Raw genomic sequence first — 6,855 nt, forward strand, 5'->3', positions numbered from 1 at the left:
ACACTGTGTAGTTTGGTTTGGTTTTGGTGTGATGAAGTATATTTTCGATTGTAATAAATATACGTGATGTGCCAATGCCGTACACATTGAAGAGTATATTTTACAAAGCATTATATTTGTTCTATTTTAGATAGTTCATTTATTTCTGGAAGCAAGGGGAAATGTTGCTCAAGAAATACAGAAGTGTTGCAATGGAAGAAGACCCACAGAGAGCAGTAGCGTAGCCAGGATGTGTGTTTGGTGGGGCAAGTGCTGTTATAGGTACATATGGAACAATTCCAAACAAAAAATATATAAACATAAAAATATATAAAAAATTACAAACATCAAACTACATTGTCGGACCTCTTTGGGGGCCCGGCCTCTCTGGGCCCCCCTTCCCTACGCCACTAACGGAGAGTATTGACAAAAATCATATGTACTAACATCCTTAAAGATATTTGTGAAGAGTGGTAGGATATATGTGGGACTACAGTTTTTTTTTTTTTTTTTTTTCCTTTTAGAACGGGTGAATTTCATTCAATCATAACATTTGTAAAACATTTCCCATTTTAATGCGGTTTATTTCAAATCACACGGGAATTATGGTCATCACTTACCTTTGAAGCGAATATTGAGAATTTTGAAATTGAGTTTTGTTTTGCCAATATTACCTTAGTCTCCCTATCCCAGTTTTTGTCGTTAAATTCTTTTTTTATTATTACTTCATCTTTTCTATGCAGTGTTGTAAAATTTTCTGTATCTCTCTATATTCTCACAATCCTGATTCTGAGCTATTTAAATTCTACATTACTATTTCATAGGTTTGAAGTTTTCTTCAATTATAAAGACAACTGTTGTTTGATATTGTTCTTAACTTTTTTTTTTTTTTTTTTTTTTTTTTTGCGTGGAATCAGTTAAGAGAGAAAGTGTAATTATATTTCTCAGAGTACAAGCTCCTTAACGGTGAGGTTCAGTACCATCGCCTCCTTTTTTTTCTATCCCATTGATTTGTATGGGAAGTATTCTTCCTTTTCTTTGAAATGAATAAAATTTTTGATGTTCTGATTTTACTGATTTCTTCTGAATATCTATTTAAATGTCCCTTGCTTTGTCAAAATGATCTTTTAGTATATATAAGTATATTATTATTTAAATTAGATGTCATTTATGAATATTAAAAACATACAACACAGAATTTTATTTCCACAAAGTAAGAGACATTTAAATAGACCTGAAGAAAAATAATAAAAAGTAAAACCCTTAAAATCTCAAAGAAACAGAGGAAGATTTCCTCGTATATATCAATGGGCTAACTAACTAACTAACTAACTCTATGGCCTATGGAACCCGGAGGTTCAATGCCGCGTTCACAAAAGCTCTCCACTGACTTCTATCCTTAGCTAATTGCATCCAGTTTCTACTTTGTATTCCTATCTCTGCGAGATCCATCTTAATATTATCCTCCCATCTGCGCCTAGGTCTTCCTAATGGTCGTTTTCCTATGGGTCTACCAGTCAAGACTTTGAAAGCGTTTCTACTTTCTTCCATTCTAGCTACATGACCTGCCCACCTAAGCCTCCTAGACTTGACGACCCTAACAATGTTGGGTAAACCGTATAAACTATGTAGTTCCTCGTTATGAAGCTTCCGCCATTCCCCATTCTCGTTCCTCTTGGGTCCGAATATTCTTCTCAGGATCCTGTTCTCAAATACTTTCAGTCTATGTTCTTCCCTCAGAGTAAGCGACCATGTTTCGCAACCATACAAAACAACAGGCATGATTATCGTTTTATATATTTTAAGCTTCAAATTTCTCGACAGAATTCGCGACGACAAGAGATTTTGAACCGAATAGTAACACGAATTCCCTGCTTTTAGTCGACATTTAATTTCTTCGTGAATATGATTTTCGTCTGTTAATATTGATCCTAAATATTTGAAAGTATCCACTTTAAAAAAGAAAAATGGCTGAGTTATTCAAGACAAAATATGGATAGCAGGAATTCTTTAGAATAATATAGTGCTTTTTTGAACATTGTAATCACTTCATATATATTTGCTTTTCTGATTTTACATACTGTATGAAGGCTATCTGTGTTAAAACTCAATGTTATGGAATGCTACAAATTTCTGTTTAAAAAAAAAAAAAGTAGTAGTACATCCGAAGGTATATTACATATAACTTCTAAATGATGATAAGGTTCATTACATAGGCTAATGTATATAAGTTAATACGATGTGCATTGTATTTTTTAATACAATTTGGTGTGTTTTTAGTGCTAATATAGACCAGAAAAAATTGTGATCTTCCCTTCATTTATTCTCTTAAAGAATTCCTTTAAAACAAAGGATCTTTGCAAAGTATTATGTTAAAACACTTCATTTTTTATGTAAATGACTTCATTAAACTTTTTTCTCTATATAATGGGTATGCACTATGAGTATACTGTACATGTGGCTGTTTCATTTACGATATAAATTATTTTCTCACATTTTTCTGTTTCATTGTATACAATTAATGTATAAATCATATAGGAACGCATTAAATGAACAATTAGTTACCTACTTAATTGTTATTTTATCTTAATATGATTTCCACTTTTAAAGTGTATTTAAATAAATATTTAAGGCATAGAGTTAGAACTGACAGCTTAGTCGTTAGAACTTGTGTTTAGTGCATTTCAGTGTTTGGTTTCTACGAATATAGTCATGAGTGTAAGCAGACAAGTGATCGCTCCGGCCACTTTTTTTTTTTTTTTTTAATACCAAAGTTTCAACAAATGCAGAGACATTTTGGCTTGGCTGCTTGGATACACGTCTCTGTTTTCCATATATTGACAAACTAACATGGTTACTGTCCACCTTTTTCTTGTTTACTTTAACCTTTTTTTTTTTTTTTTTTTGCGTGTAGGCTCGGTTTGAATCTCTCCGCCACCACATACCTTTTATTACAGTATTTTTATTTATAATTTTTACTTCATTAATTTTTATTTAAATCTCATTTTCCATTGGGAGTGTGACCCCTGTACTTTAAAAAAATTTAGAAAATCATTGACGTTTAAAATCCTTTTCCAATAGTTGATGGGAAAACGACAACCTAAAAAGACCGTATTTCCGACGGATTGCTGCGGCTTTTTTTTTTTTTTTTTTTTTTTTCGAAGAAAGCGTTTGCAACTAGCAAATTTTGATTGCATAGAACAGTGTTGTTCCTAGTGGTCGCGATAGTGAAAGATGTGCTTTCAGGGGGAAAATGTACTGACTGTTATAAGTTTTTCACATTAGGCGCACAGACATGTTAATTGAATTATTCTTAACGTTCATTATTAGCTGCTCAGTTGTTATTTTTAGTTCGCTTTTAAGCATTTGTAAGTCATTCCCAGATACTTTTCAGCACTTAAATCGTACTGAGAATTGTAGAAATGTACTGCGTATGTACCGAGTGCAATATTACTGGTGGGGGGGGGGCGCGGTGGCTCAGTGGTAGAGCGTTCACCTCTGGTGTTAGGGGTCTCGGGTTCAAACCCTACTCCCGCCAAGTGAACCTTGTGGTGGACAAACACCGTATGCGTGGGTTTTCTCGGGGTTCTCCCGTTTCCTCCCACTTTCTTCATTCCACCATTTCATTCATTATTCATCATCACCGTCTCCTTTAGCCTAACCGGCATAACCGTGGGACGTAAAATTAAAGATTTCATTTCATTTTTGTTACTGGTGGGAATCCGCCATGATTTTCATTGCAGTGCTACGCATCTTTTCTGCTGTCTGTCGACTGGTCGGAAAGGCAACTTTCCACCGGCGGCGCTGGCGCATTTTATGCGCCTTTCCGGTTGTTTGCCGACTGCTCGAAAGGACCTCTTTTCGATGTCAGCTTCTCAATTCTCCCACAGGCGGCATTCGACCTCTTGCCGCAGTCGAAAAGTAGCCCTTTGCCGACTGGATATCAACCCTTCAGGAAGGCAAAATTTTCACCACTTTTTAGAGTAGCTTTGCCTAAGTTTGCCTCCGTGCTATGATTTCTCATGAAGGGCACAATTGCTAGTTCTGAAAGTATATAATACTTCCATGTCCCATTCAATTTCTTGTTTTTTGGCTGAAAGTGCTGCAAAAAAGCAAAAAGAACAAATTTTGTACTGGGACACACAAAAAAATGCAAGTATTATACATCAAGAACTTCCAAGGGTGCTCCTTGTCGAGAAATCATAGCATGGAGGAAGACTTAGGCAAGACTAATGTAAAAGCTGATGAAAATTTTGCCTTCCTGAAGCGTAGATTTCCAGTCGGCAAAGGGCCACTTTTCGACGGCGGCAAGAAGTCGGATGCCGCCAGTGGGAGAATCGGGACGCCGACATCGAAAAGAGGTCCTTTCGAGCAGTCGGCAAACAGCCCGAAAGGCGCATAAAATGCGCCGGCGCCGCCGTCGAACAGTTGACTTGCCGAGCAGTCGGCAAACAGCCGTAAATGAGCATTAAATGCGCCGGCGCCGCCGTCGGAAAGTTGCCTTGCCGAGCAGTCGGCAAACAGCCGGTAATTAGCATTAAATGCGCCGGCGCCGCCGTCGAGAAGTTGACTTGCCGAGCAGTCGGCAAACAGCCGGAAATGAGCATTAAATGCGCCGGCGCCGCCGTCGGAAAGTTGCCTTGCCGAGCAGTCGGCAAACAGCCGTAAAGGTGCAGTAAATGCGCCGGCGCCGCCGTCGAAAAGAGGCCGGCATAAGGAGTCGGCAGAGGGTCGGAAAGAGGTCTTTCCGACTGTTTTGCCGACTCTGGCGGTCGGCAACAGTCGGCAAAGAGTCGGCAAAGGGCATTATTTTTAACGATTTTCGACCGCTTGCCGCCTCGGCAAAAGGTCGGCAATTTTGAACAAGTAGATCGTCGTGCCGCCGCGGACGGGTGCCGGCTGCCTACCGGCGGCCTGCCACCGTCGACGGCGGCAATCCCTCTTGCCGACCGCGGCATCCTGATGGGGTTTCTTCTCCAAATCTGGCCATGTTGCAACTGTTCCACTTGAAGAATAAAGGAGTGTTACTGCTCAGTGGTACACCACTGTTTGCCTAACAAAAGCGTTCCAGAAGCTTCGGAAACGGCGTCCAAGAACTGGATTACGTGGGATCCTGCTTCATCATGGCAACGCGTCTGCACACACGGCCAACATCACAATTCAGTGTTTAGAATCTATGGAGGTCAAACTTATGACTCATCCTTCGTATAGCCCTGACCTGGCCCCGTGTGCTTTTTTTTTTTTTGTTTCCCAGGATCAAAACTCGCATGTATGGAAACGGATTTTGCAGCCCTGAAGAAGCTGTAGTGGCTTACGAGAATGAACTTTCAACACTTGAAGAAAAAAACTCGCTATACTGTTTCCAAAAGTGGTTTTCGAGGATGCAAAAGTGTGTACAGTGTAATGGTGAATACTTTGAGAAAATGTAAGTGTTAAATTGATTTTAAGTATGTAAGTTATTTCACATCTCAAAACTTTCGTAGTGACCCTCGTATTTATGATTTAGAGAGAAATTAAGATGATATCTTAGTGTAACAGCAATTGCATTGCTGAAGGTGGGGACTAGATAGAGAGTAGAACATAAGTCATTCAATAAATAATGTATAGCATAATTATTTGCAAAGTGAAAATATTTGGTAAACGCAAAGTGATTTGGGAGCTTGGTTTATAAATAACCGCACTAACTTAGTTGCGTCCGTAATGGAACTATTTACTTTCCTAAAATTATTTAAAAAATATGACTCTCCCGTTATAAATATATCATAGCTCATGTTTACTTTTGAAAATTATATATATATTGTGAAAATAATATGTGCCCTTCGAATACTAAGTATGTCTCCAAGGAACATTTTTGTCTGAAAGAAACACTGCTAATTCGGTATTTCTTCGTTAACTCCATTTATTTCATGCAAAACTGAGTCCCAAAATACTAAATTAATTACAAATTTTAGATCTTTGATTGATTTCATTAAGTTCATTAACTGATTTGACTTCTGAATTAGAGGAAGTAGTGATAGTTTCATCAGATACTGCGAGAACATCCTTCAGCTCAAATTTTCTCCCACTTTCTTCATTCCACCAACCATCCCATCATCGTCCATACAGACTTCCAAATTTGCTAGCGACAATTTTGCCTCGAAATGGTGCCCCCTGCATGCTCTCGACCAGCTGCGCCCCGGGGCAAATGCCCCGAATTGCCCCCCCCCCCAAAAAAAAAAATTGCGTACCTTCATAAACCTGGAAAGGGGTGGAGCTCTTTTAGACATTTACGCGGGGATGGGGACATGCATCCTTAGGTACGTTACTTCATTACTTCATTGTCCTCAAGAAATTAAAGCAAGTGTCGTAGTTGAAGCTGTTCCTTTTGCCATAGAATAAGAAACTAACCACATGCGTTAGCTTACTATTCTAGGCTTTTGCTGAATAGGCCTACGTTGTTTTGAATCGAAGTCATTTCCACGTGCTACGCCGGAGAGTCTGCAAGGAGTACTATGAAAAATGAACAGGTTGGCATATATCTACACTTTTTCATCTAAATTTTTGAAAAGGAAGATTCTGTTTAACATGAGTAGTTTGGTCTACGTCTTTTAACTATTTTAAAAAATATTCAAATGTATCTATCCGTCCTATACCTTCTCTCAGCAAGGCAGGAATTTAACGTAGCATCGGTGGTTCAGTGGTAGAATGCTCGCCTGCCACGCGGGCGGCCCGGGTTCGATTCCCGGCCGATGCAAATTTTTCTTTTTTGCTTTCTTTCCTTACATCTAGTATGGAAGAATATAAATAAATGCATTATGAAATTAATAGTTCCTTCTTTAAAATTTGTTAAATACCGAATAAACTATAATATGTAATTGTGCTTACGGCCTACATTGA

At 38.5% G+C, this 6,855-nt stretch overlaps 1 non-coding gene across 1 annotated transcript; it reads left to right on the top strand.

Annotated features, from left to right (window-relative positions):
• Positions 1-6,641: 6,641 nt before the first annotated feature.
• Positions 6,642-6,712, top strand: TRNAG-GCC (transfer RNA glycine (anticodon GCC)). The gene has a single exon. It is a non-coding gene; the product is annotated as a tRNA-Gly (tRNA).
• The last annotated feature ends 143 nt before the right edge of the window (positions 6,713-6,855 follow it).

The sequence above is a fragment of the Thermobia domestica genome, chromosome 10, assembly GCF_964235325.1.
Source record: "Thermobia domestica chromosome 10, izTheDome1.hap1.1, whole genome shotgun sequence".
Taxonomy (NCBI): domain Eukaryota; kingdom Metazoa; phylum Arthropoda; class Insecta; order Zygentoma; family Lepismatidae; genus Thermobia; species Thermobia domestica.